Source organism: Phaenicophaeus curvirostris, chromosome 11, assembly GCF_032191515.1.
Source record: "Phaenicophaeus curvirostris isolate KB17595 chromosome 11, BPBGC_Pcur_1.0, whole genome shotgun sequence".
Taxonomy (NCBI): Eukaryota; Metazoa; Chordata; class Aves; order Cuculiformes; family Cuculidae; genus Phaenicophaeus; species Phaenicophaeus curvirostris.
The window spans coordinates 7,019,190-7,044,914 of NC_091402.1; the positions used below are offsets into that span (position 1 = coordinate 7,019,190).

The 25,725-nt window shown below is 43.3% G+C and overlaps 1 long non-coding RNA gene across 2 annotated transcripts in view; it reads right to left on the minus strand.

The window, feature by feature from the left end:
- Window positions 1-25,339, minus strand: part of LOC138725005 (uncharacterized) — a 118,339-nt gene extending 93,000 nt beyond the window's left edge. The window contains exons 1-3 of one of the 2 annotated variants that reach the window (XR_011338168.1): window positions 25,257-25,339; window positions 8,487-8,643; window positions 5,718-5,823 (exon numbers count right to left, since the gene is read on the minus strand). This is a non-coding gene — a long non-coding RNA (uncharacterized lncRNA). The remainder of the gene's footprint in view (window positions 1-5,717; window positions 5,824-8,486; window positions 8,644-25,256) is intronic. The other variant, XR_011338169.1, reaches the window with a different exon arrangement.
- Between the last annotated feature and the right edge of the window lie 386 nt (window positions 25,340-25,725).

The window sequence follows — 25,725 nt, forward strand, 5'->3', positions numbered from 1 at the left end:
GTATCTAGACACATAAATTGTGGTAGAATACTGGCAAAGACTTAGGGCCAAAGCCCTTTTTGAAGTCAGAAGACATCAGAACTGGGAATGGAGCACAGCCAAACTCAGCAACAGATTATGGTACTTGCCCTCCTCAACACTTCATGTTATTTTCCCTGCCTACCACCCTGGCCGTGCCCTGGCAGCAGCAGCGTGAGCTGCTCAGGACCAGCACAGCAGAGGAAAAACAGGGTACAGAAGAAACTAATGACGCTATGGAGAGTTTTTCAGCCTGCAGCCAGTGAAATCCTGTCCTGCGTGTATGTTATTTGTTATCCCAGGCAGTTGATGGTTTCTGTTCGTTCCTGAGATGCCTCGTTTACAGTGAAGCAAGGAGCAATACTACTGCTGTCACTCGCTAGAGAGGGACCTGGTGGGGTTGGGGGGACAAGCGGCTGGGCTGGGGCTCATGCTGGGGTACGGGCTGCAGGACCCCGGCTGTTCCCGCTGCTCCGTCTCCGGGGATCAGGAGTATTTCTGGCATGTTGGGCTGGCACCTCCACTGCGCTGAGCACAAGGAGGGGGGTGGCGGGGCCAGACAAAGCGATTTTACTATAAAAGGAACTTGGAGAAGTTCAGTCCATCGAGGGTTGCAGAGGCTGTCCCAGCTCCAGCTGCATCTCCGCTGCCGCCCCCGGGCTCAGGGCCCACCCCAAGCGACCCCAGGCAGGGTCGAGTGGAGCGAACGCCAGGCCAAACCAGGGCACCGGCTGTGGGTTCCACGGATGAGCAGCAGGCAACTGCAGGAAATCCTTCCTCTACTCTGTTCGCCTTCCCCCTCTCCCTCCCATAGACCCAGCGTGGGGACGAACCCTCTCTTGCTACATGTCTGCAACTCACCCACTCACGCTGGTACTGCCGGGGGTCACAGCACTCCAAAAAATGTAGCTCTGGTTACATGGAAATTTATAACATTTCCCTTTATAGCTGTGCTGCAGATGGCGTTTACAGGTCGCCGTAAAGCATCCTTGCTTTTTTTAATCCGTCTCTCAGTGCAAGTTGACAAGTTTTGTGGTTTGTTTCTTAATTCATGGGTTTATTTTATGTCACTGAGCAATGGCAAGGACAGAGAGGTTTTTAAATTGCAGTAATCCGAACTCTAGAAATAACAAGCTACAAAGGTCTGTGATTAAATGTAGAGTGTGCGATATCTGCAAAAACAAGTACTCCGTGTTCTTTAAAAGATCGTTTGCATAAGTGACATAACCCAAATACCCAGTTGCGGTCCAATTTAATCAGCAAATATGCCTCTGGAGCAGAACCATATAACTTCGAAAAGAAGCAGAAGTGTAGTCAACACCAGTAGGAGAAATTAATGCATTCCACTTAGACAAAGATTAATTATTATGAATCAGCCCAAATATAAATTTGCCCCAAGTGGGAGCATGCTTTCTTCTATTCATCAATTTGCTTTTAAATAATCATTAAATGTGTTAAAGACAGAAGACAATTTTATTCACCCAAAAGAAGCACTGCTAAAAATTACAGCATGAGGACCACCTTTTTTAAATATGTGGAGTGTTTTGACCAAGAGCAGTTGTCTGAAAGTGGGACAAATGGAACGTCTGCTAGAAGAAATGCATATAGGTTCAGAGGACTGCCAATTCCAGTATAGAATCATAGAATCATCAGGTTGGAAGAGACCCACTGGATCGTTGAGCCCAACCATTCCAGTATTCCATATAATTTTTATCCAAAGCTTACTGAATTGACTTAATATTTGCTAATAACTTGTCTTGATAGCAGCCTCAGCTGTAGTCTCAATAGCATCACAAAGGGCCATAAAGAAGATTTAAAGCCAAAGTCACCTCAGCTGCATATTTTGGGAAAAAAATGAACATGGTGGTTTCAGGAAGTGCATGAGCAGCAGTCTCACAGAGAGCTCCCTTTGCACAGGGATTCTCCTTTTAAAAATGCTTTAGAAAAATGATGATTTTTGTTTGTTTTGGTGTGACAAGGATGCGCTGGGACAAACTGATTTGTTAACAGCTGTCTTGGCTACCCTGCATCGCTAGACACTTATACTGGGTTTTCCGTTTCATGGAGTCATAGAATAGTTTGGGTTGGAAGGGACTTTAAAGATCATACAGTTCCAACCCCCATGCCATGGGCAGGGATACCTCCCATGGATCAGGCTGCCCAAGGCCCATCCAGCCTGGCTGCCCCTGGGCAACCTGGGCCAGGGCCTCCCCACCCTCATTGTGAAGAATTTCTTCCTAATGTCTAATCTAATTCTTCCCTGTTCCAATTTAAAGCCATTCACCCTTGTCCTATCACTCCAAGCCCTTGTAAACAGCCCCCCCCAACTTTCTTGTAGCCCCTTCAGGTACTGGAAGGTCTCTATAAGGTCTCCCCAGAGCCTTCTCTTCTCCAGGCTGAACAACCCCAGCTCTCAGCCTGTCCTCACAGCAGAGGTGCTCCAGCCCTCTGATCATCTTCGTAGCCCTCCTCTGGACCTGTTTCAACAGGAACCATTTGCCTCTGGGCAGGCACTGGTAGGCAAATCCTGGTGGCAACGCTCTGGCAGAGCACTGCTTTGGGTAAGACAATGTGCAAGAACAAAAATGATTGTCATTTACAAGGCAAAGAGAAAAAGTGAAGAATTAAAGGACAGAAGGAAGCAACTATGTTACCAACTGGAGAATATTATTTCCTTATTAAATTCATGTATACAGAAAGTTTCTTATCACTCCTGGTAGGATAGAAATGAGAAACTTCTTTCTGTTTTCTTTGCACAGCTAAGGTGAGGCACAAAGTAGGCAATTCTCATATATCTGAGAATAATATATATCATATAAGCAGAACCCCAGATGTTTTTGAGGTTGAATTCACTGCTACCTTTGCCTGGCAGAGCAAGAGATTGCCTTCTAGTTACAATGTTTTTAGTGGTCTTGCCTTTCTCCTGTATTAAAGACTCCTGCAATTTAAGTCTCAGGCCTCATCCAGCCCAAACTGTGCTGATAGGCAGTGCTTCCACTGATGCTTTTTCCATTACAAAATAATGTTCTACCCAAACATACTTTGTTTGACACCAATAAATCAGGGCAGCTCTTTTAATCATACTTGAGACTGAATGAAGCCAAATTTTTTTTAAAGCTTATAAAATCTGGTGACTTCTCAAAGAAAACTTTCCTCCTAGCAGCTCAGGAGAAAGCCGTTCCCATGTTCCGGAAAAGTAACCGGCGGGGTAAGAAACCAGCGTGGTTGAGTAGGGAGGTCCTGAGAGACATCAATAAGAAGAGGAAGGTCTATGAGCTTTGGAGGAAGGGGCAGGCATCCTGGGTGGACTATAGGGAGGAAGCAAGAATGTGCAGGGAAAAAATCAGGAGGGCTAAGGCCCAACTAGAAATCAGATTGGCCAAGTCTGTGAAAGACAATAAAAGATCTTTCTACAAATATATCAACAGTAAAAGGAGGAATAGGGAGAATCTCCAGTCCCTTCTAGATGCAGAGGGAACAACAGTAACAGGGGATGAAGACAAGGCTGAAGTACTCAATGCCTACTTTGCTTCAGTCTTTATTAGTAAGGAAAGTTGTTCCCTCTGCACACAACCCCAGGGGTTGGAGGAGCAGAGCGAGGTTCCCATGATCCAAGAGGAGGTGGTTAGAGACTTGCTTGCCTGGCTAGATGTCTACAAGTCTATGGGGCAGGATGGAGTCCACCTAAGAGTTTTGAGGGAACTGGCGGATGTGCTTCCCAAACCCCTTTCCATCATCTTCCAGTGGTCCTGGATTATTGGGGAGGTACTACTGGACTGGAGGCTGGCCGATGTCATGCCCATCTATAAGAAGGGGCACAAGGCAGATCCAGGGAACTACAGGCCTGTCAGTCTGACCTCAGTACCAGGGAAAGTCATGGAGCAGGTGATCTTGAGTGCTATCATGAAGAACATGCAAGAGAACCGGGTGATCAGGCCCAGTCAACACGGGTTCACAAAAGGCAGGTCTTGCCAAACTAACCTGATCACCTTCTATGACAAAGTTACTAGACTCTTGGATGAGGGAAAGGCTGTGGATGTGGTCTTCTTGGACTTCAGTAAAGCCTTTGACACAGTTTCTCACAGCATTCTGCTTCGGAAACTGTCAGCCTCTGGCCTGGACAGGCGCACACTCTCCTGGGTGGAAAGCTGGTTGGATGGCCGGGCTCAGAGAGTGGTGGGAAATGGTATGAAATCCAGCTGGAGGCCAGTGACAAGTGGGGTTCCCCAGGGCTCAGTGCTGGGTCCAGCCCTGTTCAATGTCTTTATCAATGACCTGGATGAAGGCATCGAGTGCACCCTTAGCAAGTTTGCAGATGACACTAAGCTGGGTGGAAGTGTGGATCTCCTGGAGGGTAGGGAGGCTCTGCAAAGGGATCCGAACAGGCTGGACCGCTGGGCTGAGTCCAATGGCAGGAGGTTCAACAAGGCCAAATGCCGGGTCCTGCACTTGGGGCACAACAACCCTAAGCAGTGCTACAGACTGGGAGAAGCCTGGCTGGAAAGCTGCATGGAGAAGGACCTGGGGGTGTTGGTCGACAGCCGACTGAACATGAGCCAGCAGTGGCCCAGGTGGCCAAGAAGGCCAATGGCATCTTGGCTTGGATCAGAAATGGCGTGACCAGCAGGTCCAGGGAGGTTATTCTCCCTCTGTGCTCGGCACTGGTGAGACTGCTCCTCGAATCCTGTGTTCAGTTCTGGGCCCCTCACCACAAGAAGGATGTTGAGGCTCTGGAGAGAGTCCAGAGAAGAGCAACAAAGCTGGTGAAGGGGCTGGAGAACAGGCCTTATGAGGAACAGCTGAGAGAGCTGGGGGTGTTTAGCCTGGAGAAGAGGAGGCTGAGGGGGGACCTCATTGCTCTCTACAACTACCTGAAAGGAGGTTGTGGAGAGGAGGGAGCTGGGCTCTTCTTCCAAGTGACAGGGGACAGGACAAGAGGGAATGGCCTCAATCTCCACCAGGGGAGGTTCAGCTCAACATAAGGAAAAAAATTCTTCACTGAAAGGGTCATTAGGCAATGGAATGGTCTACCCAGGGAGGTGGTTGACTCGCCTTCCCTGGAGGTGTTTAAGGTGCAGGTGGATGAGGTACTGAGGAGCCATGGTTTAGAGATTGGTGGGAATGGTTGGACTGGATGATCTGGTGGGTCTCTTCCAGCCTGGTGATTCTATGATTCCCTCTTGTCCTGTCCCCTCTCACTTGGAAGAAGAGGCCAGCTCCCTTCTCTCTACAACCTCCTTTCAGGCAGTTGTAGAGAGCAATGAGGTCTCCCCTCAGCCTCCTCTTCTCCAGGCTAAAGAACTCCAGCTCTCTCAGCCGCTCCTCATAATGCCTGTGTGGAGAAGGTCACCTACAGAAACTTGATATCCTAGGAGGGTCAACAGCAATAGGAAGCCACTTACCTGAAGGCAGATGGCACAGAAAGACATGCACCAAGAAATATGTTAGCTTAACTTGTGCCTGAAATGATTCACTCATTTTAAGCAGCAAGGACAGAATGAGAATCCACATCTCAAACAAGAGGTAATGATGATGCTGGAGCAGGATAAAGAACATAGGTCCCAATACACGCAGAGTTCATAGGGAATTTTCTGTCCATGTGAAATGTGAGAAGTTAGACATATAATTACTGTGTAAAAAAGAATAATTTTTCACCCTTCTAATTCTGTGGTAGAGGAAATTAAAGGAAAAACAAATACCTTTAATAATTCCAAAATGTTGCACTTTGTCATCAATCTCAATTTGGCTTTGCAGGAAGTTCAAAAGTTGCAATGAGATGAAAATGGGCTTCAGGCTTCAGGGACACTAGGAATTTCAGAAACATGGTTCAAACTCTGCCAGATAATATCTGCCTCAGCCCTAGTGATACAGTACTGTTTGTTAATCGTATTCTAAACCAGAGACCATATGTGTGCGTGTATATAGACAATACACGAGTGCCTGCTGCTGCATGCATGTTCATACACATGTATAAATGTATCTGATGTCAAAAGGAACAGACTTCTTCAATAGCTATATAAAGGTTTAATTTTATATTTAATGTTTTCCCTGTTTTGCTTGGTTGAAGGGCTAGTATTTACATATTTCATCACATAAGCTTTTCTCTCTCTTAAGGAACAGACTGGTTTGCCATGTTCAATAAAGTAATGAAACATAGAATAAATCTTTCTAGTGGACTAACTTCATGATACTAAGCCCATCTTTTATCTTATCCTCACAATGTACTTCACTTCCTTTAAATGTATCTTTGTAGCAACCAAACTAGCCATAAATTAGTCATGATGATATTACAGCTGAATTTAATTTCAAAGTCTCTCAGCAAGCTGTTAAGGGTTTCTTGCCTAGGTCACTCCTGAGGAAATCTGAAAACTCTGGTTTGATTTATGAATATTGCTATATTAGTAGAGTATAAAAGGCTGTGGGGAATACAAACACATAAAGCTCTGTTTAATTTCGTTCCAATAAAAATTTCATTTCTTATAACAAAATAAACCTGTAAATCAATGTTTAGTGATTCTTTTGTTTTATTACATAACTTATAATTTAACTTTAAACATCCAAGCCAAGTAAAATCTAGGATCTTGCTCATTTTTGCCGAAACATGATTTGTTAAAAATTAGACCTGTTATGCAGAGGTTGCTTCCTTGAATGGCATTCATGCTGCATTGTAAATAGAAGGAAACCCAGAAACAAAAGGCCTGGCTATTCCTTTCCTCCATATACAAATACATTAACCCTGTTATTATTAGCCATTTTTTTAATGTAAACTTTTTTTTCTGAAATTTACTCAACTGTCTAAGGGATAATTAGTTTCCTAAAGTTACTATACTGTCAGTGTTCAGTTTCAAGAGATTCTGTTCCCATGCGACTTGTACAAGCCATGTAGACATACAACTTCTGTTCCTCATCATGGCCCATCTGTATTAATCCCTTTCAGCTAATGGAATGGCAAAGGGCCAGTAGTGAGGAGAGGTTGAAAGATTTAAAACTTTGGCCGTTTTGGCCAAATGACAAGGTCTTCACAACTCTACACTGCTACCAACCACCTTCTGAAGATCCAGTTCTCCTTTAAGAAACTAAATCACAGAATCGTATAATGGCTGGGGTTGGAAGGGCCCTCTGGAACTCATACAGCCCAACACTCCTGCTAAAGCAGGTTCACCTCGAGTAAGTTGCACAGGCACATACATAGGTGAGTTTTGAGTATCTGCAGAAAGGAAAACCCCACAAACTCCCTTAGCAGCCTATTCCAGTGTTGTCACCCAAAGTGAAGTCCATAGGACTTGCACAAGTAAGGAACATGGTGACATTTTGTATGATCTGGCCACTGCTGCCTATAAACACCATGTCCTGTTGGCTTTTGCCATGCAATGAAAATGTCCCTCACATTAGTGAATGACTAACCTCCTGAACTAGTCTCATATCTAATTTATCATATGGGCATGTACACCAGTTTCTCAGAAACAGTGCCCACACTTCTTGATCACTGGGAGGCAGTAATCCCCAAGCTTAACCCAAGTTTTCTCTCGGACATATTGTTTGACCTTAGTTGAGTTACTTAATCTGTCTTTCTCTCTCTGTTTTACTGTTTAGAATAGTAGGATAATATTGGCTCACCTCGCCTGCTGAATAAGGCGATATTCAACACAAATAGCTGATGTGAGATTAATATTTCAAAAGTACTTTGTTGCTGAAAAATGCTGTCAGCCCAAAGTGTTCACTACTATAATTACGGTTTACAGCAGAAATCAGACATATATTTCCCATAGCCTTTATCTCTGCTACCTGACTTCACTCATACGTGTCCAATAGAAAAGGGATTTGAAAATTAAAATGCCCTTGAAACTAGACTAGAAACTTCCAACCAATAGGGAATGTCCAACAACGTCTGTCTGGGGCTACTACCGTTTTTTTCCAGTTGGCTCTGATTTTCTTGCTTCATGTGCCAAAATCCACCATTCTTTCTGGTGAAGAATGAACGAACAGCTTTGAAAAAATGATCCTGGTAAGTCAAGGTACAGCGGGATTTGAAGAGACCCCTCAGGTTGTGATTCATGATGCCAGTTAAAGCCACACACCTGATGATGGTAGGGTAGGAGGTGACAGCAATCCTTCCGTCTCTGCATGCTCATCATTGTGTGCCTGACACGGGGACCCAATGAGATGCATTGCAACCTGCTTGCCAATGAATGAAAACTCATAAGTATTCCGTTTGCCTGGTAAGTCCCAGAAAAAGAGTGACTGTCACATCTTTTTTCCATCCTTGGAAAAAATATTTGTCTGATATTCTGAGGTTGCCACTACAGGCTTCATATCAAAGCCTTGTACTAATCTTATTGCAGTGCATTCTACCACAGAGCAGGAGGAGCAAGGAGCTTTTCAGTAGTTGTAAGCAAAATGTTTTTTCTTTTAAACTATGAAGTCATCACAAAGGGCTGAAGTTTAACAATGAATGAGATTGCACTTACACTGAATATCTGCTTCCTTGGATCCCTTCCCTCTCTCTTCCATGTTTCTTCAGCTATAACTTTCTTCCACCTGGAAACATGCCGTGAGCATTTTAGGTACTACCAGGAACAAGCAACAACCCATGCACCATTCAGACACAGCTGGCCCAAGGCATTTCTGAAAAAGAAATCATTTTGTTCTCACTCTTAGGCACAAAGTGGATCAGTGGGTGAAACAGACATTTGTTTCCCTCCAACTCTGCATTTCCCCAGGGAATTCCTCCACATTTCTCAGCATCCACCCAAGCAATGTCATGGTGCAGCTGTATTGTGTTTTATCAACCCAATGTGCATCCCCACTGCCCTTCAGGTTTGTAAACCTTTGAGTAGAGGACAGCATTATGCAGATCTTTAGACTAAAGTATGGTTCAGTTTGATTGCATGTTATTTCACTATGTAGATGAAAAAACATGGGCTGTTAGCTTTCTGTAAAGCGAACAAGAAAAAAAGAACAACCAACAGCCAGGAGATAAAAGGCCCTAAAATTCCAGAAAATGTCAACTCCAAGAAATGTGGTGGGTGTAAAAACCACAAATTAAGCTTTACATTCACATACAACATCTATGTTTGTTCTGAACAATGTTCAATGGTGAGAGCTGGGAACCCCGTGAGCACTGCCTCCCACTGCAAACATGCCTCCCATTCCTGGGGCTGGGCAGGAGCCACCCCTTCCCATGGATGGCCCTTCCCACGGATGCAGTCCCTGCAAACCCCCTGTCTGTTCTGCATGGCTCTGGGAGGAGTTTTTCTTCCTCTTTGGAATGGCCTTTCCAGCAGGATGGAAATGGTCTTGGCTCCGAAATCTTGGGGTACATCTCTGGTACCAGACCAGGTCATCAGGTACGGTGCTACCTTTCATACTGCAGAAGTTTGTGGGAGCTGTTGAAAAACTGCCTTGATCTAGATCTAGTCAAGGACTGAGGTTGGGTCATCAGTTCAGAGTACGCAGGAATCACCCAACAGGAGGGCTGAGGTAATAATTAATCCTTGTCGCCCATAATAAGTTAGGACAGGAGGGAAAATGACAACTATGTGACTAATATTTGCACAATACCATTCATTAAATAACCATTGAAATTTGACCTAATTTCAAATTAAAAAAGAAATCGAATTAGAGATTTTTCAGTAAACCCTTTTCCAACATTTGATCAACACAGATTTTAATTTTTCTGAGCAAAAAGGATCTTTTGACAGACTTAAGGAGGAAAATGGAAAATCTGGCATGACCATGTTGAGCTCTGCGACGTCTCTGTGGCAGCTGAAGGTATTCCAGAGATCATAATGCACAGAGTGCCTTAGCTAGGAGGTAAGTGCTTTTGAACAGGCTGGTTTTTAATACATACAGTCAAAGCAGTAGAAATTACTTTAAAAGAAAGTCTTAACAAATATTTGGGTTTATGCAATTGGTATATGACCTCACTGCATCAGTGAGTGGAAATGAAAATTGTTATATAAACCTACTTTTTCTATGTCCTATGATGTTTTGGAAGTTAATCTAGATGCTATTACATCTTGCAGAGATGACAACTACATTAGGACTTAAAATCTTCAATCATTTCAGAAGACATTATAGAAGTGACTTCCACTATGATGTTTGTGGAAAGGAAACACTTGCCTACCTTCACAACTTTCTCTAAGAGGCTGCATGGCAAATGCACTTAAATCTTTCAACCAAGATTCAAGCAGTGGAAATGAACTCCTGAATTGCTGGCAACATGAGCTAATGTTGAACTAATATGAACTTCACGCATATTCGCATTTGCCAGAATTGCCGGTTGGGGTGAACTTGTAGTGACAGGCTTGTCAGAGACCAGCCAGGGGAGTCTCTCTGGCAAGCTGTGAGCTGCAGCTGGAGCTGCCTTTTCTTGAGTTTGCTCTGAGGTTAGGACACGCTTCTGCAGTTCAGCTGTAAACGTTCAGCTGGAGAGGAGACAGAAAGGAAACCAAGAGCCTTGAGGCAGCTGAATGTCAGGATAATCCCAGAGTAAATTCAAACCTTTGGTGGAACAGCAAAAGTGAAATGTTTGTTGAGGCCCAGACTGGGTCCAAGCCCATCTCATCTGGGTTGAGGAAACTGGACTCAGGAGAGATGAAAGCATGCAGTTTCCTTGTTTTAATGACCGTCTGGGCTGCCTATAGCCAGAAAGGCATCTCCACCCCAGTCTGAGAAGACCTACCACCTCCATGAGGCCACACGTGTGCAGCTCATCTCCCACCAGACAACAGCTAACTCAATCCCTTCTTCACTGTCTGCTTACTTGATCACTGTCACAGCAATGAGGCAAGTTTTACAGGGAGAAACAATACCTTAAAATAAAACCCTTTGAAGACCAAAGAAAAGCCCAACTGGACAAGCTTCATCAGTTATACAGTTGAGCCCAATGGAACACATGGCAGTCCTCACAAACTTTGTCTTTGCAAAGATGGTATTTGGGCTTGTCTCATTTTCAGCTCTGCTCAGTAAAGAAATTGTTGCTGTTCCCTTAAGAAAGACTGCCCAGTTTGCTGTCAGGAAGATTTCCCCGATATTTCGCCAGGAGTTGGATAACAAATGTCCAAGAAAACAAATAACAAGATCAGGCATGAAAGAATAGACGAAATATTTAGAAGGAGGAAAGGGTCAAATGCGTCTTCAGAGAATATGACTTACAGAGAATGCACTGAGTTTGCATCTGGTTGATTTTGCTCCATTTACAGTAATTCATGCCCTGTACATTTTCATAAAAAAAAAAGATAAATCAAACATTTATAAAAACACACCAGTGGAGTCATTGAAGCCAACGAAAAAGGTGGATCCGAGATGAGTAGGGAGAAAAAGACAAGATTTCCAAATTTTGACAGTCAAAATAGATAGTGACTAGGCCAAAACATAGAGTTTCCCCCTTCTAATCTGGGATGAAAAAAAAGCAAATCATAGAATCATAGAATAACCAGGTTGGAAGAAATCCACCGGATCATCAAGTCCAACTGTTCCTATCAAATAGGATTATTTTGTCTGTCCCTGATCTCTCCGTCTACAGGATTCCTTCCACCAAAGCTACCCTGCACTGCATGGTCCACAGACCTCAGCCAGCAACTTTGGGTCAAGGTCTGTATTTCCTTTGCTAGACGAACGATGTTTAGTGCATGGACAGAACTAGGTATACCTCTAGAGACAAAGTCACCCAGCAGAAGCTCTGAAGGCAATAAGCTCTTCAGCGTGCTTGCCACAAGGTCTCCCAGTGAGGTGGTGCCAATTGCTGCTGCCAGGCACTCCAAGAGAGACAGCGAGTGTGTTGCTGGCAGAGACAGGACAGCCTGGGCTTGACACTGGAGAGAACTTGGGAGGAACTCAGAAACAGGAAATCTGGTAGGAAAGAGGAGAAAGAAAACAAAGAGGAGACAAAAAGAAAATGATAAAAAAGAGATGGACAAAAAAACCCTACGCTGTGTAACATTTGCATATAAAAAATAATAATGCTTTTTTACAGAAAAATTATGAATGAGCACTAGCTGCTTATTAGCAGCATCTTCCTAGAACTATTTCCTACATCTGTGTTTTCCATTAAGATCAAGTAACAACCTCTGGAGCACACACTGTTCTTTGTGTATCTACCCAGTGACTGTGAAAATTAAAACTGTCTGTTACAGAAATACTGAGAAATAATTCTCTAGATAAGCTGTGCATGTATTAGCAAGTAAAATATGCTGCCATACCAGTCTGCGCACCCAAGCCACCCAATCCGTACGTGCAAAACAGGAGCTCAAGGCAGATTGGTACTTTAGAGGAGACCAAGCTCCGAACTGGCAACACCAATCCATCAGAACTGTCACTGCCAAATGACAGTCTAACAGCAGCCATTCAAGAAAAAAACGTGTCTTAATTTCTGCTTGAACTGGTTTCATCAGCCTTCTTCAAGTCCCTCATCCATGAACCTAGGATATAACTCAAGACAAGAATGCTCTTAATTTGGATCATCTAATACATTGTTTAGGGAAACTCAGGTGTTACTAAGACCTATAAACTATTGCATTTCTACCCTCTTTGACAGAAGTCTCCTAGAAAGTTAAAAACTCTGTCAGTAGCAAAGAGCTATTTCCCTAATAATATTTTCATGCCACTTTTGTGGCAACTTTTGTACAAAGGGAAGGAAGAGTCAATCTCACACATACAAATAGGAACTTCAGGTCACAAATGCTAGCTGATTACCTGTGGTAATCTTCTATGGCAGAAGCTGGCAGTAAAGAATGGTAAACTTTCTAGTTGTTGCAAGCAGGCAGTATGGCTTATTAAATCAGTTCACTGTTAGCTCAGCAATTCCCTGTTTCTGTACAGTGACTTTTATTTTCCAGGATAACAATATCCATATCAATTTCATGGGGGTGGTTTGGATCAAGAACATGTGCTGCTAGCCAGAAAATTGTATCTGACCTCTGATTTTCCTTATCTCTTTTCAGGTTTAGTCTTCTCTGAAGTTTAAAGACATTTTCCTTAAAGAAATTATTTCTTTTCATTGGAAGGCTGAATCAAAAGCTACTAAAATCAGTGAGAGTCTTTCCATTAATTTAGTGGGGCTTTACATTAGACTTTCAATTAGAAACAGTAAGTGCAGGAGCATAAAGAAATTAAAGATAAAGGCGAGGGGAGCCGGAGGTGGAAATGTTTCACGAACATTTACAAACCTCTAAGGTTTCATTTGGCTTTATGTTAAGTTTAGGTCAAAGGTTTGGGTCAGCTTTTGTTCTTCTCAATCTCCATTTGCTCTGATCTTCTTTTCCAGAGCAGGAGCCTTGACAGATGCACTGTGAAAAGGGAAATATTGGGCTGAAAAGCTGGACTCCAGACCTGCTAGAAGCAGAATGATGAGGCAACTGCCTTGCAGTTTGTTTTCATGTCACGGAGATTGCAATTCCCTCAGATAAAGCAGTGCAGCATTTGAGTGAACCCTGCAGATGTTTTAGGGGAACGTAATTAGAGGTCCACATTGCAATTCATGTTCTGGCTTGGCATATCCTGCAACTCATCCCAAAGGTGACAAATAGCAAAGCTGAGTTTCAGGACAGTGCCATGCCCTGAGGCAGAAGTGTTGGCTGGGTTTGTCACTTGTAAAATTGTTCACTTGAGGACAGTATTTCGTTGACCAGTGGCAAAATGCAAAGTCACTTGGCCTCCAAAGGTCGCAAGGCTCTGGGATGGCAAAGCCACCATCCCTACCAGCCTATGTTTTGCATTGACAGGAGACAAGTGAGGCAGTGAAAAGAGGATTTTTATGCTAATAACAGGGAGATACAAATGATATAATCACATAAGGAGAGATAATATCTTCAGATAAAATCTAGTATTGTTTTGGGTTTTTTTTAATTTCTAGATGATACAGCGAGAAAGTTAGAGCAGTTTCCTGGCACGTCTTTGAGCTAACTTCAAAGGTGAGTACAAGTGGAAAACAATGGCTGAATTTAACTGAATTATGTTAATCAATTGGACAATTTGAGGGAAAAGGAAACAAAAAAATAAAATAAAAGAAAAAGAAGAAGAGGTAGCTATTACCTGGGGAAGAACAAAGGATGTTAGCAAGCAGAGTTGATAAAATCACTAGCCTTAAGCAGTAAAAAGAGGCAGATCTCGGTCCTGGAGCACTTAAATGTGCACTTACAATATCTGTACCCTTTGCTTCATCCCCAGCGTCCTGCTTCTGCCTTGTGTCCTTATCTGTTCCCACCTCAGCCACACCAGCACGAGCGCTTGCTGAGCCTTTCTAACCCACGCCACTGAGAGAAGAGTTAACACCAAACCCTTCTGCAGTGCTCGAGTGCAGGCTTATTGGATGGAGCTGGCACATCACATACACTTTGGCTAAGAGAATCCTGTAAATTTTAGGTATTTAACCACAGAATAAGTCCCTAATTCACTTAAAATCTCTCTCCAGCAAGCGGAGATGGGCACCCCCATTTGGTTTTTCTCTCTTGCCACTGCCCAAGGAGGGAGCTGGGGACAGATCACCCTGTGCAGCCCAGCACCGTGCAGGATATGTCTGGCCTTGCAGCCTCAGATCAGAGGCTTTTGCGTCTTTGCACAGGGGTAGCAACCGCAATGTGGCCACAGAAGAATAGAGACAAAAATAGGTTTCTGACCTACTTCTTGGTAGTCGGCAGCAGTGAGAGCGGCTGCTGGAGCTGAGGGGATAACCATGCAAACCGCAGGGATGGGTTAGTGAGCTGGAAATGACGTTTCTTCTCCAAGTTGGCTTTTCCAGCTTTCCTGTTAAAGCCTTTTCTCTCAGTCTTTGACACAAAGACCTGGACAATTTTCCCCCCTTTCATGTCTGTCAATGTGACATTTTCTTATGTGTTTATGTGAAACAACATTATTTACCATGGTTTTGAAATCAGCTCAGGACATAGTTGCTGTCTCATGACACCATTTAAGCATTTAAGAACATTTTCAGCCATGAATATTGGAAGATTGCATTCAAGTCACTTTCAAATATGAAATGTTTTTGTGTCTCAGGGAAAGTGTACTGTAATCCTGTGTGTTAATTGTTTCCCTTTCTGATTTAAATTCAGCCATACTGTGGATTTATGCTATTTATTACTTTTAATCGATAACAAGTACTTTCCATGCTAGCAGTCTAACAGTGATGTCTGCGCTAAACAACAGAAAATACTTATTCCTTGAAGGAGATTTCGCTAGATAAATTTTTAGTTGGTTTTTTTTATTATTTCTAGATTATGTTTTTAATTATCAGTATTCTTTGGTGTTACATCTTCCAAGAATCTTCTAATATTTCTATGACATATTCTTTTCAGACACCCAAATTATTTCCCCATGTTGGCTAAGCTGGCTTCATAGGAGAAGCAGGCCTAAAAATCTGTCAGCTTTTGCCTGTTTTCTCCCCTGGGATGGTTTATACCAGCTTTGGCTGAAGCCCTGCTCCGAGCAGAGGGACCGGATGCTGTACTCCACAAATCCAAGGAGTCCCGTTGTAATCAATTAGTAAGATGAGGTAATTTAAAAGAAAATATTTCCTTTGTCCCATACAAATAACATTTTCATTACTCATTTCAATTGGCTAAACAGCAAACCCAAACCTTTTTCTTAATAAAAAGTGCATGTTCTTAAAGAAAACACCAACAAAACTGAAGATGTTTGACATTTTCTTGCTGAGAAGGGGTGCAACAGAACTGATGGGGAATTTTATTTTTGGGTTATGAATACTTAGGGCCAATGAGGGAACTCTCTTTGAAAAAAATAAATCTCCTCTAAGAAAAATAGCACGTTATCCCTGCTGACTGGCTCCAAAGAAGAAAAAAATCTGGAGTTTTACCGAACACATCCCACTTGATCCCCGTGCAAGCCTAGGAAGGTGTGATTCCCTATGGTGACCCCATTGCTGCCACATCCTCCCGTAGTGGTCTAGCTGAACCTTGAGAGGTTTCTCTTCCTCGCTTTGCCAGGATGCTCTGCAGACCCCTCCTGTAAACAAACAAGACTTGGCAAGACACTTCAAGCTCCATTTGCGCAGAGTAATCTTTCCACATTACTGAAAATCAGGGAAAGAGGACTCAGCCGTCTCTTGGTTGAAAGTAAAAATTCTCAGGCATCCTATTCACTTGGCTGTTTAGGGAACACTCAAAAGACCCCAGTACATCCTCAAAACAGCTCCTGAGCTTGCTCAGTTTTAAAGCACGTTGCCATTGTTATCGATGCCATTTGGGCTCAGTTTTATAAAAAATCTTTTTCTTTTCAATTAAATAAGCACACACCTGTACATACGCTCACACTTCTTCGAGGGCTTGAGGGAATTACATGTAAATGGCTGTTGATGAATCTCAAACGCCGTGTGTTGGTGCTGGAATTCAGAGCCAGCTTTCCAGGATTAGATGTCCCCGGCTAACCTCAGCTGTTAGGAATTATTTTGGAGCTTGGCCTTGGCAGGTGAGGGAAAGCCACAAAGAAAAGAACAAAAGCGTTTCTCTCTCTTCTGCCCCTGCCTCCTTGCTTCACAGCATTGGGCAAATGTGGTTTCAATTCAGAAACACAAATGTCATCTTCAAAGTCACTCTGAGCAGGAAGGGAGGGAAAAGAGAGTTAAAAAAAATAAATAACATTGCAATTTATCAAGATTTTTTACTCTGAAATTGAACTAGAAAGTCTTAACAACTACATGATGAGCAAGTGGGAAAGCTAGAGAAGGGCTGAGGGTGCTGGAGCTAGCCTGCAATGTACTTGCAATTTGAAGGACTTCATTGCTCTCCCAAACAGCCTCTGATATTTTGTTTTCTTCAAGGCAAGCTCATTTCTGGTGTAAATAAACCTGTGATCCCTTGTCCCTAGGAGTCTAGGGAAAACAGCTCCACCTTATGAGCTGTTCTTGGAGTGCTGAGAGCAAGACAAAAGGTGTCACTGAAAGCTGTCCAGGACTGAAAAGTGTAAAGAACCATTTTTTTCCCCTAAGTTATCCCCCACCTTATGCTTTTGTAACTCTCTAGGCTGGGAGCTATTTTAGTTTCCTCCAGGTTATGACAGCTCCGGTGCAATGGATGCGTACGTGCTACAGCTCTGACAGCAGACTTGAATAATGGAAAAGGGCTACAAACACAAGAAGTCACTGAGTGCTTCGCTGTACTTACTTAATGTGTGTGACATTGACATAATACACCCCAGGGCATTTTGGATCAGATGGCGTTTGCCTGTTCCATGTGTTGGTTTTATGAACAGCAATCAAGTTGTGAAACACATGTAGGCAGCGTGTGTGGTGGGTGGCTTCCCATCCTGTGCATGGGTGGGAAGCACAGAGATGTGGAGAAGGCAGCACTCCCAACAGAAATGCTGTTTTGCCTTCAGAGGAGAAGACCCCTGCTCCATGGCAGGTCTTGTGGTGGGCTGCCTGGATGCTGCTGTGGAGTGATGGTGTTATACTGTCATTTTATCTCTCTGCCTAACACACACAGTGCCTAGAAACAGCTTTCATGGTGCACAGAAGCTCAACCAGATACGTCTCACAGGAGCTGACGTGAGTTGGATATGCTCCTCAACAACGTACGAAATTAAAGCCTTATATCCCAAGTATGCAGGATGGATAGGAGTGTCACAGCTCAGCAAAGGGTCAGCCCAGGCCCCTCTTCCTTAGACTGTGAGGCAGCAACCCATCAATCAGATACAGGGTCCACAGAGCTATATGAGTGAACCAACAGCACCAAGAAGGGGATGTGTCCCCTCCAGCCCCACTTCAGCCCCCATCCTTCAGAAAGAAAAGTCCATTTCTATAAGTGCAGGAAGCAGGATTAATCCCTCTCTGATTTCCTCCTCTAACTGCTTCTCCCTAACACTCCATTCCAGCTTTCATCCTCCTATCTGGGCTATTTAGTCTAGAGCAAGGAAGACAAAGTGGAGACATGATAACAGTCTTCAATTATGTAAAAGGTTTATGCAAAGAGGAAAGCAATAAATTCTTATCCACATCCATGGGGAGAGCACAAAAAGTAGTAGGTTTAAATGTGGCAAGGGAGAGCTAAGTTCAGCACTAGAATAACTTCCCTGCTTCAAGGGTCATTAGGCACTGGAGGAGATCGCCGGGGGAGCCTGGGGGATCTCCATTGCTGGTGGGGTTAAAGAAACACATTAGACAAACATGTGTCAGGAGGAGTTTGAGTGGGGGTGGATGAGATGACCTCCTCAGGTCCCTTTTAGCTCTATTTTCTTCTATACCAAGGTGATAATTATCCTAGTCTCTCTCCCTGGCAGACAGGCACAGCAGAACCACACTCCACCTGTGGTTTTTGGTATAGGATAAGAGGCCAGTGGCAGCAACACACTTGGCTCGAGGAATCAATAGAGCCCAAAGATCAGAGGATTGCTCCCATCATCACACAGCGAGCACAACTGTCAGGCCCCAAAGGACCCAGACAATTATTCTGTCCACTCCTAAATAATTTCATTGTCTTTTAAACAGCCAGAAACGGAACACAAACATCCTAAGAGCTCACTGACTCCTCAGAGGCAAAGGCTCGCACTCAGAAATGCACATTATGACTCTAAAACATGGGCATCTCCACAGCCTCTCCCAAAGCACAGGGATGTCCTCACAAGCAATACATTAAAAAGAGTTACTTCGCCCAATTCAAGGATACCAGACACCTTGGACTGAGCTTGCATTTGCAGCTAGTACAGCCTGGTCTTGCATAGCCCTTGCAAAAAGCAGCATCCCCTGAGATGCTCTACTCTGAAATGCACTTCTTGCCAAATCACACTGAAAGTGGGACTGATTACACGTTTACATAAGGATATCTTTAAGTGCTTTGCTGGATGGGGGCCCTATCCGGCTACATATTAGGCTCTTGCTGGTCAGTAGGGATTGATTAGTCTTTCTGCATGACCTAGGTGCTGAAAGCCAACATGTGGCAAAATGAGGCTGTTTTACTGAATATGATTTTTCTCTCTGTGCTTTAGATATTGCAGGAAGAAACCATGGTCAATAACAACAAAATCATAAAACAGGCCCCCTTTCTAACTAGTAAAAAGGTGCTAAAAATCCTAACAGATGTAATTAACATCATTACTGATGATCATGTTAGTAATGGTTAGCAAGGAGACATGGATCAATAGCTACTTGAGAAGATGCAGCTGCAGATATCTAAACAGGTGTGATCTAGGAAGCGAGGTGCAAAAGGTAACAGCAGACTATTTAAAAGAGATGAAAACTATGAGATAGGTTAGTGACCTTGAAAGAACCAGATATGTAAAAAAGTAGAGAAGGGCAACGATGTTTCATATACTTGCCTTGCACAAATAATACAATGCTTATTGAAGGGTACAGTAAATTATGAAGAAAGTAGATCTTTATTAGATTAATGACAGGGGAATTTATGTAGGAAGGTGGGCATCTTTGGAAAGCAGGTAAGAGAAATTAGTTTTATAGTAACCATTTTGTTTCCAAGCTTGAACAATTCTTTTTCTGCCATGGAGTAATCCAATTTATGCTTGGTGATTGCACATTTGTTTCCAGATCCTTGTGACACTAGAACTCAAAGTACTGGGACACTAGGAAAAGATGGAGATGCTAGGTGCTAAAAGCTGGCAGTTCACCAAGGACCTGTTTCTGCCTCTGTGGAAACATGTGGGAGTTTTGGGATTGACCAAGAGGCTCCCAAACCCTTTTTGTGATTTCTGTGATGATGTCCAGAACCCTAGCCTTTGATCATGCTGGTGTCAGTATAAAAGACAAAAGATGACAACCACCTCCCAGGACTTTTAAATCTAGCAAGGCTTAGTAGGACAGCAGAAGGACACAGAATGAAGTGGTTCACACATGGTTGTGGTTGCACAAAAACATGGGCCAGGACCTCCAAATCCCATTTCCCACCTAAATGCCTAATCTATACTAAAGGGAAGGACATTCCTGTCATCAGGAGCAAATATTTTGAACCTGCTTCAAGGATTCTTTTAAGGGGGGAAAAAGATAGACAGGAAATAAAGTCTGCCCTAAACAGTTTTCAGTATTTGTACTTCTGTTTGCAAGATATATGTATTAATGCTATCCTGTTTATATCAGTGGGAGGGACAAATTAGCCATCACTATACTCATAATTACACATGGAAATATATTTGTAATCATATAAAGTCCCAGTAGTGACTCTAACAGCTTCTTGGACCATTGCCATCTGTGAAAGAGCTAACTCTACAGAGAAAACATTCTGGGGCACAGTTTGCACTAATTAACGAGGGCATGGTCAGCTGCATTATTGGGACACACCAGCCTGCTGATCATTAAGGTCTGCGATTGCCTTTTGCTGCAGCAGCGAGCGGCAATGCTCTCCTCCAGCTCTGAGACTGCACTTAGTGATATCAGTGGTTGAATTCTTACCTCCACCACCAGGGTAAGGCCCAAAGGGCTGTGCAGTGTGCTGCTCATTATTCACCACTTGCCACGGACAGGTGACCTGAAAACTTGACCCACAGCCCAATGAGCCCCCTTTGGATTTCTCTGCACTCAGGATCAAGCCTCAAGAGAACAATTAGAATGAACAAGCTCAAATAAAAATGAATTTTTGTGAGTATATTTCTGATCACTTTTGCATGCTGCACTTTACTCCTTATAAGAGTCCTTGCCCAGTTGTAACGTGGCCAAAGAAAGTTTTAGCTAAGAGAAGATTACAGGTTAATATCCATACCCAAAAGAGCTGCTTACAGGAGAAAAATAAGATAGCTAAGAAATAAAAAAAAGTTCATTAACATCACCACCCACAGAAAATAAATTCTGCAGGTAGAATGGTGCAGATACAGCTATTATGGAATCATGAATCCTCAGCTCCTTTACATTATTATGTTTTTCCTTCCTTACAAGATTTGTTGAAAAAGTGGGATATGCTAATAATCCTCTCTAATACGTCTACCTTGAAGTTTTGTTTGAGCAGCATAACGCATTCTGTTTGAAATCCATAATTCCTATGCAATTATTTTTAGTTATGTTCTCTTTAACCCTCTGTGGGCAGCTATTTAAGAATATGTATAGTCTCCTTGAATTACCTACTGTAATTTCTCACCAGAATCACAGAATCACAGAATAACCAGGTTGGAAGAGACCCACCGGATCATTGAGTCCAACCGTTCCCATCAAACACTAAACGATATCCCTCAGCACCTCATCTACCCATGCCTTATACACCTCCAGGGAAGGTGACTCAACCACCTCCCTGGGCAGCCTGTTCCAGTGCCCAATGACCCTTTCTGTAAAGAATTTTTTCCTAACGTCTAGCCTAAACCTCCCCTGGCGGAGCTTGAGGCCATTCCCTCTTGTCCTGTCCCCTGTCACTTGGGAGAAGAGGCCAGCTCCCTCCTCTCCACAACCTCCTTTCAGGTAGTTGTAGAGAGCAATGAGGTCTCCCCTCAGCCTCCTCTTCTCCAGGCTAAACACCCCCAGCTCTCTCAGCCGTTCCTCATAAGGCCTGTTCTCCAGCCCCTTCACCAGCTTTGTTGCTCTTCTCTGGACTCTCTCCAGAGCCTCAACATCCTTCTTGTGGTGAGGGGCCCAGGACTGAACACAGGATTCGAGGAGCGGTCTCACCAGTGCCGAGTACAGAGGGAGAATCACCTCCCTGGACCTGCTGGTCACGCCGTTTCTGATCCAAGCCAAGATGCCATTGGCCTTCTTGGCCACTTGGGCCACTGCTGGCTCATATTCAGTCGGCTGTCAACCAACACCCCCAGGTCCCTCTCCTCCAGGCAGCTTTCTAGACAGACTTCTCCCAGTCTGTAACACTTCTTAGGGTTGTTGTGCCCCAAGTGCAGGACCCGACATTTGGCCTTGTTAAACCTCATGCCATTGGACTCAGCCCAGCAGTCCAGCCTGTTCAGATCCCTTTGCAGAGCCTCCCTACCCTCCAGCAGATCGACACTTCCACGCAGCTTAGTGTCGTCCGCAAACTTGCTAAGGGTGCACTTGATGCCTTCATCCAGGTCATTGATGAAGACATAGAACAGGGCTGGACCCAGCACTGAGCCCTGGGGAACCCCACTTGTCACTGGCCTCCAGCTGGATTTCACACCATTTCCCACCACTCTCTGGGCCCGGCCATCCAACCAGTTTTCCACCCAGGAGAGTGTGCGCCTGTCCAGGCCAGAGGCTGACAGTTTCCGAAGCAGAATGCTGTGAGAAACTGTGTCAAAGGCTTTGCTGAAGTCCAGGAAGATACATCCACAGCCTTTCCTTCATCCAGCAGCCAAGTCACTTTGTCACAGAAGGCGATCAGGTTAGTTTGGCAAGACCTGACTTTTGTGAACCCATGTTGACTGGGCCTGATCACCCTGTTCTCTTGCATGTGCTTCATGATAGCACTCAAGATCACCTGCTCCATCAGCGTTAACTTGAATTTAGTTGGCAGCTACACTCTTTTAAAATCATCATTAAAACTTTTCCCAGTCCTTGTGTGAACTGGACAAAGCATTTTCCCCCATGCCATCCTGCATACGTGTTAGTCAACATCTCATCCTACACCATTCAAGACTTCAGTATCTAAAGACTTGAGTATTTCAGCTCTTCCATCTGGAATAAGCAAAGAATAAATATATATTTATTGGTCCACAACAGCAGCCACCTGTACTGAAATCTCATGTCCCATGACGAGCTAAGTGTCCGTATGCCAGGAAGCTAGTCCCACTGGACTTGGGTTGGACAACTTGAACTAGGCTGGAGAGGAAAAAGCTGGGATGGGGTCTGCCACTTCCACACAGAGGTGGCACCGCCTGTGAACAAACTCTTTTGACAAAAGACAATGCAAAAAGGAGGCATGAGAAAAAGGGTAATTCCTTTCACTCCATGGTCTGTCCTTCCACTCTGCACGTTCATGAGAAATAGAAGTAGACGACTGCCCAGCTTCATCTCACACCTGCAAAACCTTCCAGTGGCCTCATTTCCTCTCTCCTCCGCATCTTCCCACTGAAATGGGTCTAACAGAAGTAATGAGGCTGACTTCTTTTGGTGATATATTTTAAGATGGCCTGTATCTGTATATGAAAATGGGTAATTTGTTTTCATAAAGAGTCTGTGTATTCTGAAGATTACAAGAAACTGGTTTCTTAAAGGAAATTGATAACTGATTTGGGAATTTTTGCCCTTATAGTCTCTTTTTCATTGCAGACAAGCCTTAGCCAGGTTTATTCATGGGAAATTCAACATGTGCATTTATTTTCTGATTTGAATTAAAAAAAGAACTTAAACTCATAAATGCTAAGAGAGTTAAAACTTTTCATCGTGATGGTACAAAAAAGCATCATGATGACACAACAGTCTAGAAATTTAGCTAAATACAAAATTATAAGAAATCAATGTGGAAAAAATGTTGCTGTTTGAATTCATCACAAAGAAACGAACTAATCAATACCACCTTAACACAGAACATTAAAAATGTCAAAGTAACACCTGCCTGTGAAATGCCTGATTTTTGTAAAATTGCTTCCTAAAGAAAATGGTCCCACAGAACTTTTTAACTCTACTTAATCAGTGCAAAAAATCACAGAAGAAGATTCTCATTTCCTTTTCTAAATAAAAAACGTCCATTTCAGGAGGGAAAGGTCAGCTGTTAGGCAGAGTGGTGGTGCACTTTAGAGAACTTAGAATCTGCACCTGGACTTCCTCATATCCTAAATATTCCCCTCCCTCAGTCTGGCTGAGAATTATTGTTTAAACTACATTTTTGTTCCTTGTCCCTCTGTTACTTTGATAGTTGCATCTTTCTCTCTTAGAATTTACTCCTTTTGTAATGTTTTCTGCATTATGTACAATAAATACTGTTTAATGTCATAATCCCAGCTAGACAGCTGTAGAAGTGTTAAATAGCTACTATGACATGTCTAATGAATAGCCACCTAGCCACGATATAAATAACCTCGAATTCAGTCCAATAAATATTGCAATAAATTTGGTTTTGCCAGTACATCTGCATAAATACCAGTGATGAGATAGACCAGAAAGGTTAACTACATTAAAGAGCTCTGATCCTGGAAAAACCATGCTTAATACTTCATTCCCCATAGGGGAAGGAAGAAAAAAAATATTCAGCAAATAATACATCGTGAAGGAAGGGAGCAATTATTGAACAAACCAAGGTTTATTTAGATGAGAAAAGATAAGGCATTCAAAGAAGGACATGACCGTCTGTGGGAGTTGTGCAATCTTTGCATGCATTAAAAAGCAATAGTTTTTCATCTATTAACTAGCTTTCATTGCAAATGCCATTACTAGCAGCTGGAAACATCTACTGACAAAGACAGACAGCTACTTCTTCTGCAATTCTGTATTGTCTGCCAAAACATCTGAAAAATATTCCAAGTATTTTTCTGACTATTCAGTAGCCTTATCAATACCCGCTGCATCAGCTTTTCCTCACCTGCCACTCACTTTTTGCTGTCCTCTGGATGACAGAAACCAAGAGCCTCCCAGCTAGAAGTGACTGGCGTGGCCCCACTGCCTACACCCAATGCTGTGCCCATGTGTGCATCACAGTCGACTGCCAAGTCTCACCTGGTGCCACTGGCACCTTGAGCCATGGCATCAGGAGCTAGGTTGTTTATCTGTGCTCTACCAAGTAGAAAAACCTCCTACATTTCCACTACTCAGATTTAGACAGCTTTAAGGATCCTCTCTGGCTTTGCTTCTCTATTAACCAAAATACCATTAACTCACTGTGAGCAGCAATGACAATACCTGCCATGGTTCTGTGTTTATTCCACTCTGTTTAGTTTAGCCTGCTTTAGTTATAGTTCTGTTTAGAAAGTTTGCCAAATAAAAAAAATATTCTGTACAGAGGAAGTTTTAAATACGATTGTCTGTTCCCTATTTATGTATCTCTGGAGCTCTGGGATCAGGAAGTAATTCTACCACTTTACCCGCATGTCAGTCCACTCATAGAGAAAAAGAAGTTATACAATAGCTCTCCTGTTACCCAAAAGATGTGTGTAAGCATTTGCATAACCTAATATTTTGCACAGAGTCAGACTGATGGGTCACATACGCCTCAACTCATTTCTAACTACTCAGTTCTCATAAGCACTGTGGGGATGCACACTTAAACTATAAGAAATACAGAATATTTCTTCCACCTTCACCAGTGATGCACATTGAAGGTATTAAATGTTGCCTATGGGTAATGAAATTTTGGGCAAAGCACAGCAGATGTGAAAGCAGTCATTCTCTGGGAACCTACAGACCACAGATCGGAATACATCGCTCATGCTTATGTTGAAATTGCAGTTACCTTGCCTTCTGTTTCTTGGGACACCATCACACGGTGAATTTGGAGTTCTTATCAGCTACACCAATTGATGATACTCTCCAGGAGCTGACATACCTGCAAGAGAAAACCCCAAAGCTGTTTGCTCTTTCCATTCCCTCCATGGTCGTCCAGTCTTAGACTTTCCCACTCTTTTGCCCTGTATTTCCCTCTACAGAGGTCTGCAACATTTCACTGCATTTGACAACATCTCCCATCTCTGCAGATGTCTGGGCATGGAAGAAACAGACTTTGACCTCCTCGGATTTTATGTGGTGCCATCAAAATCCACTCCATCTTCTCCACCTTAGGCCATTTTTCTTTCCAAAGAGAAGCACAGCACACATGTAGCTGCTGATCACAGATGGTTTATTTATAAATACACGCAACACAGACAGTGTTGACATGCTACGCTGTCCTGTCCATGTGGTATCCCAAAGAGGGGCAGCTCTTC